Source organism: Scyliorhinus canicula, chromosome 1 (genome assembly GCF_902713615.1).
Source record: "Scyliorhinus canicula chromosome 1, sScyCan1.1, whole genome shotgun sequence".
Classification (NCBI taxonomy): domain Eukaryota; kingdom Metazoa; phylum Chordata; class Chondrichthyes; order Carcharhiniformes; family Scyliorhinidae; genus Scyliorhinus; species Scyliorhinus canicula.
This window is the reverse complement of record NC_052146.1, coordinates 258344227-258358215: the sequence shown is the minus strand read 5'-3', so window position 1 is coordinate 258358215 and position 13989 is coordinate 258344227. Positions and strand designations below refer to the sequence as shown.

The window sequence follows — 13989 nt, the reverse complement described above, 5'->3', positions numbered from 1 at the left end:
AGTGTTAATGTATGTCTACTTGTGACAATAAAGATTTTTTTAAAAAGTGGTGTGGCAGAGGAGTAGCAGGTATTTCATTCCACTGCATTCCTGGTGATGCTAAAATGCTGCAAGAACCTCTATGGTTGGACATCTAGGGCGGGTTTCTCCGACCCCCCCCCCCCCAGCTGGGCCAGAGAATCGCCGGGTGGCGTCGTGAATCCCGCCCCGACGCCGGCTGCTGGATTCTCCTGCGCCAGTTTTTCGGCGGGGGCGGGAATCACGTCACGCCGGTCAGGGGCCGTTGGCAGTGGCCCCTCCCAGTAATTCTCTGCTCTGCAATGGGCCGAGTGGCCGCTCGTTTTCGGCCAGTCCCGCCGGCGCAAATCAAACAACGTCCTTACCGGGGGGGACCTGGCTCTGCGGGCAGCCTACAGAGTCCTCGGGGGGGCGCGGGCAGATCTGGCCCGGGGGGGGTCCCACGGTGGCCTGGCCCACCGATCTGCGGGCGGGCTTATGCCCTCTTTCCCTCTGCACTGGCCGCTGTAACGGTCCGCCATGGCTGGTGCGGAGAAGAACCCCCCTGCGCATGTGCTGGGATCACGCCAGAACACACTGGTACTCCCGCGCATGCGCCAACTCGCGCCGGCCGGCAGAGGACCTTCGGCACCGGCTGGCGTGGCGCCAACCTCGCCGGCGCTGGCCTAGTTCCTGAAGGTGCAGAGGATTCCGCACCTTCCGGGCGACCTGACGTCGGAATGTTTCACATCACTCTTCCGTACCTTTACGGCCCGCCCCGCCGGATAGCGGAGAATCCTGGCCCTAATTTTTACATTTTGTTGAAAAGCTTAGTCTGGACATTAGAAATTTTAGTTACTGAGGTGTGATTTCCAAATTTGCATGTTTCCAGCCAGCAAAGGTGCCAGCATAAATGTTGTGGAATATGAAGATAATGCTGTGTTGTGGTATACTGAGTGTAAGAGTGGATTTTGGGGCTGATTATCTGATTCATGGCAAAACAACAGGGAGTTTTCTACAAGCACAGGAAGCATCTTGCCTTGGAATGTGATGCGATCTTATCAGATTCAATGAAGTCTTTGCATTTTAAAAATGATGAGCTCCCTGCACATTGTGAACACTATGACTGAAAATAGGTGAGATATGAGGAGGGCAATACATCTTTTCTGACTTTGCTGTTCTTTGTGGCTGAGTAATGCTACGGAAAAAGAACCGCGCCAGGGGAACAACTACCTTCTTTGATCAAGAGACTTTTCATATTCTTTTAGAAATAGTTTGACAGAAGATTTTATTATCTGAAGCTGAAAACACTCATTCTCCGTGACTTAAATTCAATGGGCGCGATCTAATGGAAATGTTTCCAAGTGTCATTTCCGGCGGGTTTGCTGAGAGTTTCTCTCCGGCTTCGTTGGTGGGTTTCCCACCGCTATCTAACCACACAGTCACTTTATCGGGCCCTGAGGAGTTTCTCACCAAGATAACCCTCACTTAGAAGATTTTCCATCACTGGGAAGCTGAACCCGCTGGCCAGACTGGTCTCTTAGAGATTGAGCCACCAATTTGAAAGGGTGTCCCGATCTTAAGTGAGCTTGAGAGTCCCCCACAACCCCACCCATGGGCAATGTCAGCCCCCCACACACATGGGCACACCCCAAGTGAGGACACCTCGCTATGGGGTTGCTGCGGGTCCCCCTTTTCAGGCCTTTCTATGTCTTCTTTTGGGTCCCGCCTTAAGGACCCCCACCTTTTACCCCTCCAACCTTCCGGAGGCCCCTTCATAGCTGCCGTTCATCTCTTCCCCTTTATTCCCACCCTCCCCCTCCTTTCCTTTCATGGTATTTGCCTGGGGCCTCACGGTAGCATGGTGGTTAGCATCAATGCTTCACAGCTCCAGGGTCCCAGGTTCGATTCCCGGCTGGGTCACTGTATGTGTGGAGTCTGCACGTCCTCCCTGTGTGTGCGTGGGTTTCCTCCGGGTGCTCCGGTTTCCTCCCACAGTCCAAAGATGTGCGGGTTAGGTGGATTGGCCATTCTAAATTGCCCGTAGTGTAAGGTTAATGGGGGGATTGTTGGGATACGGGTTACGTGGGTTTAAGTAGGGTGATCATTGCTCGGCACAACATCGAGGGCCGAAGGGCCTGTTCTGTGCTGTACTGTTCTATGTTCTATGGTATGGCCCCCCTCAAGCCCTGACTCTTGACAATGCCACCCTTGCACCCAGGCACCCTGGTGCTGCCATCCTGGCACCCTAGCAGTACTCTTGTCATCTTGGCAGTGCCACCCTAGCACCTTGGCAATGTGACGGTAGCAGTACCAAGGTGCCAGGCTGGCAGTACCAAGGTGCCTGAGTACTGGGGAGAGCTAGGGTGCCAGCCTACCTTGTCCCTGACTATCCAGGGCTCCCCCATGTGCCATATTGCCTGGTCCACATTTGTGTAGATCAGTACTAATCGGCGCCTGGCTGGGATCTCTCTGGAGAGGCCGGTAGATTCCAGTAGCCGGTTAGGTCTATTGTAGGTGGGACCCAGATTGTGACACCTGGTCAGTTCTCGTTAGCTCTCACCAGGTGCAACGGCTGTCGAAAAGCCCGGAGGAGGCCACACCAGGCATCTACTGTCTACATTGCACTCTGATTCCGGTGGGACGTGGCTGGTAAATCGTGCCCAATATGTGTGAAAAGAGTTTGTTGATAGTGCGAATGCATTTTACCTTATCTATAAGTTTTGGGAGCAAATAAGGAATTCTTTGGCATGAGCACGAGTTCCAAGATAGGGTTGCCTATTACTTGATCACACGAACTAAATAAATGTTCATAATATCCAATGGGGTTCAGAATGAATAGCAAAGGGTCAAATGCATCACATGGTCCCTCGCATCTTGTAATCAATCTTCCAAGTCTAATGCTTCCGATCTGGTTGGTCCAGAGAAATAATAATTTTGCAGGGTTCTGTTTGTGACAAATATGGGTCAGAAACTCACAGCAACAACATAGGAACCCCTTCCCTGCTCTTGGGTTCTATACTGGAAATGGAATCGTTCCAAATAACCCCCAGATGTCACAGATACCCCATGCATGTTGCATGCTAAAGGCACAATACCACCTCAAATGACTTGCAGATGGTGGGGATTATTTTATGAATGCGTGTTGCTGGTGGGAAGCCTCACCTGCCACAAACATGGACTGACAAAATTACTCCTGCTGTGTAGTCTTCTATTTACACAGTGGGTCAGGCACTGGCCTTGTATCACATTACATTCAAATGTTGAAAGCACTTGTGTTTTCTGTTTTCAAAGAAGAAGGCTGCCCACAACCACAGACGCTGTTAACACATGTCAGTTGAGCCACCATCGGGAAGCAGTTTGCAAAGTCTTGGTGGCGGAGGCCACAGATGACTTGAGCAAGGAAGAACATGATGGCTTAGTGCCAATCCAGCCAAACTTCTAAACCTCTTCCTTCTTCAGTTGCAGTCACTCACTCAGGCACAGCCACTCAGTAGCTAGGTAGCACTTGATTGACAGCTGATGCATACAATTTTTCACCTGACCCTTTGCATAGCTTCTACTGCTGGATCCAAAGTGGGTAAGGAGATCACTATAAATTAATCTGCACTAGGGAACCATGCCTTCTGGAAACTGTTGATAGTTCCCCGTGCTCCAACTTCAGTGTCTTCGTGGATAATTGACTCTAAAATAAAATGGTGTATTTTTTCATATACATTTTTTTCAAATATATACATATCTTAAATTTTCAAATGCAATAAGCTATCATCATGCAAAGGTCCGACCATTCTGAATTTGCAGCAACTATGCTTGTCTTCTCTATCACTTGCCTTTTGTTCTTTGATTCTATCTTTCAGTGTTAATGGTATAGACTTACTGATCATCATGTCTGAGACTGTAATGGACAGGTGGGGGGTTAATTTAAACAGCACTAATTTCTCCTTGCTCATCCATCTGTAAACTGAAAGGTGTTTGATTTGTTTCTCTCTTGATAAGCGGTGGCATATTTCCCAACACCTTAGGATGAACTGAAAAGGGTTAGTTCATTGCACATATTCAAATGCAAAAGGAGGGCCACAACGCGTCCTCCACGCTTGGAAGAAAGGGATAATAAAAGAAGGATTTATAATACAGAGGCCACAGATAAAATAAACATTGGTTCATATGAATTCCAGAGTCCAGAATCAAAGTTCAATAAGGTTTTCCTTCATGGAGATCAGTGGGTTGAAAACCAATGCTGTATAATTCACTTTTCTGGTGGTGTTGACTTCAGACGGTGAGATAAGCATGGAGAGATCAATCTGTCTTGTAGGTGATGATACAAAAGTTCCAGCAGGAACAGTGTAGATGGGGCCAGGTGTCCAACCTGGGCTAGAGCTCCTTTTCTGTGACAGCAGATTGACCTATGCCATTGAACAAGGCAATATTACTTGTCTCACAAGCCAAAGGCCTATGTCACATGACCTCTTATTTCTCCACCTGACCTTTGCCAAAGGGTGAATATCCATCATCGAGGTTCTGAGGACTGTTAAATGTCTCAGCCATTAGGAATTGAAAGGAAGGTTACGGAGCCTTTGTCTTAACAGATGACACTTCTCCATGTAGCCAGCCTGGGCAATTAGATGCAGCTTATCTTTGTATAGCTCTCTTTGCAGTTAAGCTGTAGAGTCCACAGGATGGATCGATTTTGGCTCCTCAGAGACATTGAAGACTGAGTTTTCCAAAAACTGCGAGACGACTTACTTTGTTCTGGAGTCACAGACAGACACAGTTTCAGCCATTTAAAGACCTTTGTACAGTTCAAATATTTTAAAAATAGCAATGAGCTATGTCAATATGTATTTTATAAAAATATACAGCGTGAGGTCTTAGTTCTTCACACTACTCTTGACCTGAGTTAAACGATGACCATCAAAACGTTCTGACAACCAGAAACGTCTTTCTGGAATTCTAATAACAGCCTTTATATAAAAGAAACACAGGATACAATGAGTCTATACTCAGTAGAAAAGATTTATTTACACAAAATTGACAAATTGTGAGAGATGCTTCCATCGTTTTGGAGGTCAACCTTAATCTAAACCAAAACCATGCAAGCTGCTCTCTGTTCTACCATGGATAAATACTAAAAAAAACAAGGTACCACATATTTTTCAAATTTTCAAACGCAATAAGGCATCGTCATGCCTTGGTCCTACCAATCTGGATCCAGACCAATTTAGGATGCTGTGCATGCCTTCTTCACTATTGCATGACCCTTACTTTTGATGAAATCTGATCGCATTTTTACCCGTAAGTTAAACGGGACTGTCCAAAATGGTTAGATTTGAAGACATAATGAATAATTCTGTACTGGAAGTAAGACAGAGCTGAATGAGAATAAATGAAAGCCAATAAATTGGAAAAAAACATATTTTATTTAAAATGAATAGCATTCTGCTCTTCAATATTTTGACAATGATTTACAGACTAGTTAATACTGTAACTGGAAAGTTAGAATACTGCAGTGAGAATGAAGCTGAGGCAGTTTGTCGATGTTATCTAATTTCTGAGGTTGTTTGTTTCTTTTAACTCTTGCTATCTAATTTTAAATAAGTCGAATTTTCATGTTTATTTGTCCAGCTCCATTTTGACTTACTGCTATTTTGAACTCCCTTAGTTTTGTTAGCAATGAATGCAGATGTTAGGTTTGTACATTGTAAACATTTGCAATGCAAACATGTGTAAGTTTATGGATCTTGAAATAGTTGATTCAAAGTTTATTTATTCTTCCAATTAATTTATTAGCTTATCCATTTGCTTGTGCATATTGTCAGGATTTAAGAAACTTTGCTTGTAATGTATTGACAGCCAGAAACATATTTCACAAATTCTAATATCAGCTGGAGTAAGCCATTGTACAAAAGAAACAGGAAAATATTCATGAGTCTATATTCAGTAGAAAAAATATCTTCACAGAAAACAAATGCAAATCGTGAGAAACACCTCCAACCTACTGGAGGTCTACCTCAATTTAAACCAAAACCATTCATTTAATTCCAGATATAAATCACTTTTAAGTGTCAAATATCATTCTGTATGAAGAGCTGTTCCACTCTGTCTTCACATATCAGCACTTCAGCTAGCACCGTTTAATTTCTTATCTTTGTTTTCCATTTACAGATCATGCTGGTCCCATATGTTTCTCAGTATGAGTTCTGACAAATACATACTGCATCAAAGAAAATCACACCTTGAAGGTGATTGTGCCGATAGCACGACCTGACGTAGAGTTATTGCATTTGCTCTCACGTAAGGGAAGACTCGTGCATCATGGGAAGCAAACGCTACAGGGACAATTTTGCACAGTGCAATTGGAGAGCAGTGGCACATACACCCCATCAAATTGCAACGGCATGAGCTCCTGATTCCTCAGGAGTTAAGGAATATCACATTTTGCAGCACATTGCAGTTCACTGACCACATAGCAATCTTTGTCAATTTGTGTAATTAGCTCTCGCTTTTGATTCCCTCTGTAATTTTGCGGCAATTCTCGATTCACTAACTTTGTCTATAAGATGGGTGCTTGAGGGTCTGAATGCTGTCTTTGAAGAACCCCACCCAGGTAAAAATAAGTTGCCATATTATCCGCATTTCCATTTTGCCTGCTGTTTTTGATTTAAGTGACAGCTTTGAGCATTAAAGTTGATGGGGCACAATTTGCTAACAAAATAATGGTGAGTCCAATGAAACCTAGCATTATTTATGCCTGAGTGAAACATCAATATTAGGCAAGGGGCTTTGATGTGTAGTTAAATTCCAATATTCAAAAAGTTGCTGTCTGAATTCTGCCATTGAGGTGTTAGCTTTTCAAAAATGTCGTTTTGCTGCTTCCCTCACCATTGAAATATATTGAATGGCAAGGTTTCATAGAATCATAGAATTTACAGTGCAGAAGGAGGCCATTCGGCCCATCAAGTCTGCACCGGCCCTTGGAAAGAGCATCGCACTTAAGCCCAGACTTTCCAACCTATCCCCGTAACCCAGTAACCCCAGCTAACCTTTTTGGACATTAAGGGCAAATTAGCATGGCCATTCCACCTAACCTGCACATCTTTGGACTGTGGGAGGAAACCGGAGCACCCGGAGGAAACCCACGCAAACACGGGGAGAACGTCCAGACGCCGCACAGACAGTGATCCAAGCCGGGAATCGAACCTGGGACCCTGGAGCTGTGAAGCAACTGTGCTAACCACTATGCTACCGTGCGGCAGATATGAAATTACTGCTGCCACATTTAGGGCCAATAGTTAATGACATAGGTCAGGCATTCCCAAGGAGAGTTCCATTGAACTCCAGGCTTCCTTGGGAGTCTCCCAGGGATTCCGCACCAGGCTAGATAAATTGATACAATTGAGTTTTGTGCTGTTTCCAGCTAGTCCAAGCAGGAGGCTGGCTTTTCAGAATCCAACCTCTGATTGGACAAGCTGGAGACAACAGTAAACTCAATCACAGTGATCGAGGACAGTGGGGCAAAGGTGAGAGTGGGGCCTGTGAGGCGTAGTGAGCAGGGCCTATGAGAGGTAAGAGCGGGCCTTGCAAGGCGAAGAGTGGGGCCTGTAGGAAGGGAGAGTGAGGCTTGCGAGAGGGGAGAGCAGGGCCTGAAAAGGTGTCGAGCGGGGCCTGAGAGGGAGGAAGAGCAGGGCTTGTGAGGGGGTGAGAATGGGGCCTGTGAGGGGGTGAGACCACGTCCAGCAAGGAGGTAGAGCGGGGCCTGTGAGGGGTGGAGAGGAGCTTCTGTGAAGGGTGGTGAGTAGGTCTGCAAGAGGGTGAGAGTGGGGCCTGCGAGTGCCAGAGAGCAGGGCCTGCAAGGGGGCGAGAGTGGGGCTTCATGTGAAGGGGGAGAGCAGGGCCTGCAATGGGTGGAGAGCAGGGCCTGCAAGGGCTGAGAGCAGAGCCTGCTAGGGGTAGAGAGCAGGACATGCTAGGGTCAGAGAGCAGGGCCTGCTAGCGGTGGAGAGCAGGGCTAGCTAGGGGCAGAGCACAGGGCCTGCTAAGGGTAAAGATCAGGGCCTGCTACAGCTGGACAGCTAGGCCTGCAAGGAGGAAGAAAAGGGCTTGTGATGGGTGAGAATGAGGCTTGCGAGGAGAGGAGAAGAGGACATGTTAAGGGTGCAGTGTGGGACCTTCGAGAAGGTGAGAGTGTGGCCTGCAGGTGGGGAGAGTGGAACCTCCGGAGGGTATTAGCAGGGTCTGCAAGGGATGGGGGGCATTCAAGCCTTGGAGGGAGGTGAGTGTGTGTGAGAGAAATGAGTGTGTGAGAAGAATGAGTTTCTGTGAGATGAGTGTTGTCAGGTGAAGATGAGTGTTTGAGTTAGGATGAGTGTGCATGTGAGGGATGAATATCTGTGTGTGAAAGAGATGAGTTCGTGACAGAGAGATGAGTGCGTGACAGAGAGTTGAGTGCGTGAGAGAGAGATGAGTGTGTCTGTGTGGAGAGGGATGAGTGTGTCTGTGTGAGAGAGAGATGAGTGTGTCTGTGTGAGAGAGAGATGAGTGTGTCTGTGAGGAGAGAGATGAGTGTGTCTGTGGAGAGAGGGATGAGTGTGTCTGTGTGGAGAGGGATGAGTGTGTCTGTGTGAGAGAGATGAGTGTGTCTGTGTGAGAGAGGGATGAGTGTGTCTGTGTGGAGAGGGATGAGTGTCTGTGTGAGAGAGAGATGAGTGTGTCTGTGTGAGAGAGATGAGTGTGTCTGTGTGAGAGAGGGATGAGTGTGTCTGTGTGGAGAGAGATGAGTGTGTCTGTGTGAGAGAGGGATGAGTGTGTCTGTGTGGAGAGAGATGAGTGTGTCTGTGTGAGAGAGGGATGAGTGTGTCTGTGTGGAGAGAGATGAGTGTGTCTGTGTGAGAGAGAGATGAGTGTGTCTATGTGGAGAGAGAAGAGTGTGTCTGTGTGAGAGAGAGATGAGTGTGTCTGTGTGAGAGAGAGATGAGTGTGTCTGTGTGAGAGAGAGATGAGTGTGTCTGTGTGGAGAGAGATGAGTGTGTCTGTGTGAGAGAGAGATGAGTGTGTCTGTGTGAGAGAGAGATGAGTGTGTCTGTGTGAGAGAGAGATGAGTGTATCTGTATGAGAGAGGGATGAGTGTGTCAGTGTGTGAGAGAGATGAGTGTGTCTGTGTGGAGAGGGATGAGTGTGTCTATGTGAGAGAGAGATGAGTGTGTCTGTGTGAGAGAGAGATGAGTGTGTCTGTGTGAGAGAGAGATGAGTGTCTGTGTGAGAGAGAGAGATGAGTGTGTCTGTGTGAGAGAGAGATGAGTGTGTCTGTGTGAAGAGGGATGAGTGCGTCTGTATGAGAGAGAGATGAGTGTGTCTATGTGAGAGAGAGATGAGTGTGTCTGTGTGAGAGAGAGATGAGTGTGTCTGTGTGAGAGAGAGATGAGTGTGTCTGTGTGGAGAGAGATGAGTGTGTCTATGTGAGAGAGAGATGAGTGTGTCTGTGTGGAGAGAGATGAGTGAGTGTGCATGAGAGAGTGTGCATGAGTGGGAGATGACTATGTGTGTGAAAGAGATGAGTGTGTACATGACAAAGAAATGAGTGAGTGTGTGTGAGGGAGAGATGAGTGTGCAGATGAGTGTGCGTGTGTGAGAGAGACGAGTGTGTGAGAGAGAGGTGAGTGTCTGTGAGAGGGATGAGTGAATGTGTGAGAGAGATGAGTGTGCATGTGTGAGAGAGATGAGTGTGTGTGTGTCCCTCTAAACCTTTTACACAATAGTTATCACAGTTAATAATGGGGAATTTGAAATCCCCCACTATGACTACCGTATTACTTTTACACTTCTCTGAAATCTGCCTACATATCTGCTCTTCTATTTCTCTCCCACAGTTAGGGGCCTACAGAACACTCTTAATAATGTGATTGCTCCTTTTTGGTTTTTAAGTTCTACTCATATGGCTTCAGTTTAAGAGCCTTCTAAGATATCATCACTCCATACTGCTGTGGTTGATTCACTGATCAAAATTGCAACACCCCCTCTTCTTTTATCTCCATCTCATCATGCCTGAAGATCCTTAATCCTGGAATATTGAGCTGCCAATCCTGCCCCTCAACCATGTCTCAGTGACAGAAATAACATCATATTCCCATGTTTTAATTTGTGCCCTCAAATTGTGCCCTCAATTTGTGCCCTTGTTCGTCAGACTTCTTGTATTAAAATTAACCAATCTTGTCATCTCTCTGGGACTTTACTAATCTTGACATTCTATGCCTTCCTGACTCACTTGATGTTTCCTCTAATGTTGGCTGTGTATTTATCCCTGCGGAACCTTCTCTCAGGATCCCAGGTCCTGCCAAGTTAGGTTAAACCCTCCCCAACAGCACTTGCAAACCTCCCTGCAAAGATACTGGTCCCATTTCAGTTCAGGTGCAAACTGTTCACCTTGTACAGGTCCCACCATCCCCAAAAATGGTCCCAATATCCGAGAAATCTAAAGCCTTCCCTCCTGCGTCATTTGTCCAGCCATGCATTCATCTGGATTAACGTCTTATTCCTATACTCACTGGCATGTGGCATCAGAAATAATCCTGAGATGACTATCTTCTGGGTCCTGTTTTTAAATCTTCTTCTGAGCACCCTAAATTCTTCTTTCAGGACCTCTTCCCTTTTTCTGCCTATATCGTTGGTACTAATCTGTCTGTTTGCCCTTCTCCTGCAGTATGCCCTGCAGTCGTTCAGTGACAGCCCTGACCCTGGCACCAGGAAGGCAACATACCATCCTAGAGTCTCTTGAGGGCACAGAAACGCCTGTCTATTTCCCTTACAATTGAAACACCTACCACTATAGCCCTGATGCTCTTCCTCCTCCCCTCTTGTGCAGCAGACCCACTCATGGTGCCATGAAGTTGGCTGCCACTGAACTTCCCTGCAGTCATGTTCTCCAACAGTATCCAAAACGGTATAACTGTTAGAAAGGCGGATGGTCACAGGGTCACAGGAGACTCCTTCACTACATGCTTTCCTCTACTCTGCCGAGTGGTTACTTATTCCTTTCCTGCCTGTTCAATCCTCACCTACGGTGTGACCATCTCACTGATGGTGCTATCCACACGTGCTTTAATGTTAGATATTTTTGTATTTTCATTGGTCACTGGCCACCCTGTCAGTGAAGCACATAACTATATGACATTCTATACAGCTTAAATTGACCCATGTTCAGGTAAACAATCACAAGATTGCTGGGACTGCAACAGAAAACAGATTTTTCTCTTTCACAAAGTGTAATTATTCATTCTTTCCAGGCTAATGCAAAAAGTATAGCTTTATGTAAATAAAACAGCTGTGTAAATAGTTTATAAAAAGTTATTTCTTGGGCTGTGAGCGTCTCTGGCTGGGCCAACATTGGTTGCCCATCCCTAATAGCCTTTGAGAAAGTGGAGGTGAACCGCCATCCTGAACCACTACCTTGAGGGGTAATGAATCCTCTATTGCAGGGGCTGGGATCTAGTTATAATGCTGGCACATTCCCTCTCAATCCCCTGTACCCAACCTTTTATCCATCAAACATGAGTTTCACCCATATCCTTGACTTTGAACTCTTTTAAAGTGCTGACTAATTAAACTAAACTAAACAAATAAGGGACACATTAAAAGGAGCCGCTCCTTAAAGGGGAACTGCCAGAAATAAAAACAAAGGACAAAGTAAACTTAGAAAACTTAAACCAAAAGGTGATTAAAAGGGTCCATAAAGGAACCCAGACATTGCGGTGCCCACTGCGTATGGAAGGCCTCAATGGTGCCAGTGGACAGTGCATGCTCCCTCTCCAGGGACACCCCACCACGAATGAGGCCATGGAAGAGGATAAGACAGTTAGGCTAGATGACCCCTCGGTCACCCACTGTCTGGATCTGTTGATGGAAAGTTGCACCAGTACCAGGAGCAGGTTCATGAGGAGGTCCTCCTCCTTCCCTGCCCCTTTCCGCACCAAGTACCCATAGATCTGGAGCATGGGATTGAAGTGCAAACAGAATTGTAATAAAACGCCTGTTAAGAAAATAAAAAGGAGGTGCAGCCTAAAACATTTGATGTAGACATGGTCCACGGACTCCACAAGGCTGCAAAAAAGGCAGGCATCTTGGAGTCCATGAAAAGGTGCAGATGACGGTTGCATGGGACTTCTGCGTGCAACACCAAGGTCCCCAAGATTAACTGGTAGGACTCCTCCATAGAGGAATCCCCAGTAGGGACCTCCACTACTGGGCAACTAGACACGGGTCCGGGTGCCAGGCGAGGGCAAGGAGGTGAAAGGGGTGTAGCAGCAGCTCTATAGGAAAAAGCTCCATGCAGTGCGAAAGGGCATCGAGGGCATTTCCGCAAGGCTGCTAGGGTGGTGGGGCTCCGGCTCCCAAAGGAGGGTTCGGTGCTTGGGGTCAATGTGAAATTCTGACCGACCACGGGTCTGCTCAGATGGGAGTCCACCGCACGCCTGCATGTCCTCAAGACTGCGAGTGCCATCGGGTCCAAGCACGACCGCTGTGAGGTCATGGATGGCATCGACCAAGAGCTGGACGCCCACCGTCACACGATGTGCCAATTCACGGGGTGTCATCCAGCCCACTCCTCTGCCACCCAGCCCACTCCTCTGCCACCCAGCCCACTCCTCTGCCACCTAGCATGTCGCCGATCCTGGTCTCTCTGCCAGCCACACAAAAGTGCTGGTTCCTGAGCAGCGGCTCCCTTAGGATAGCTGCTCAGCCTGATAGAAGGAGCTGCATGTCATATTTCAGGCCGTGCAACCAGCACAAGAAATACAGCACCAGGGCACACCATCCAGGGCGGGCACACCATCCAGGGCGGGGACACCATCCAGGGCGGGGACACCATCCAGAGCGGGCACACCATCCAGGGCGGGGACACCATCCAGGGCGGGGACACCATCCAGAGCGGGCACACCATCCAGGGCGGGGACACCATCCAGGGCGGGGACACCATCCAGGGCGGGGACACCATCCAGGGCGGGGACACCATCCAGGGCGGGGACACCATCCAGGGCGGGGCTCAAGGCAGAGGTGGATGATCGCCACTGGGGTGCTAAGTCACAGCAGTGCCTGAGCGCCCCCCCTAAGTGGGAGACTCAGATCTCAGCAGCGACCCAGAAGAAGTGTATGAGCATTCTCTGGAATTTTGTGATAAAGTCAGAGGTAGGAGTCAAAGTGACCAGCCGGTACCACAAAATGGATGCAATCAGCTGGTTTATGACCAGAACTCGGCCCCTATAAGACAGCACTCGGAGCAGTCCTGTCCAGTATCTCAAGCGAGCTGTGGCCTTGGCCTCAAACTCCTGCCAATTTGTTGGCCAGGTTCCTCAGTGGGCAATCTTCACTTTGAGAATGTGGGCGGCTAACATTGTTAAGGGTTAATTCATGATGGCCAATTAGTTTGACGAGCATGAGTCTCACTAATGTTAGAGGGCACAATTACTCTACCAATCAGGGATTGACAAGACTACAAGGCACCGTTCTAACTGAAGCTGCACCATCCTGAGATCTCATTGATGTTAGGCCTTTATACTTAAAACTGCTCAACAACCGCTCCATGAATGTTAAATACTTGCCAACATTTCCCCCCCCACCACTCTCCCCAACCCCCTCCCTCCATCCTCCCAGGTTCGTCACCTAACTAGCCCCTTTGGCAGGGTTCCTGCAGTCTCATCACATCCTTCCCCCACTTCATGAGTCCCACTCCCACAGATGTCCCAAGCCCCCATATCACAAACAGCTGAGTAACTCAGCTCTCATTTTCATTTCCTGACAACACAGCCTGCAGACTGACACAGCGCTCGAAAATGTTTTAAAAATACACAGCCAAGGGTGGCTGGTGGCGTAGTGGTTAACGCTGCTGCCTCACGGCACCAGGGACCTGTGTTCGATCCCAGTCTTGGTTCACTGTTCATGTGGAGTTTGCACATTCTAACCGTGTCTGCATGGGTCTCACCCCCACAGCCCAAAGAAGTGCAG

General features: G+C 47.7%; 1 long non-coding RNA gene across 1 annotated transcript in view; it reads left to right on the top strand.

The window, feature by feature from the left end:
• The window catches only part of LOC119978013, a 122813-nt gene extending 116102 nt beyond the window's left edge, over positions 1-6711 (top strand). Inside the window, exon 2 of the long non-coding RNA XR_005463347.1 lies at positions 6160-6711. This is a non-coding gene — a long non-coding RNA (uncharacterized LOC119978013). The remainder of the gene's footprint in view (positions 1-6159) is intronic.
• Positions 6712-13989: the final 7278 nt, after the last annotated feature.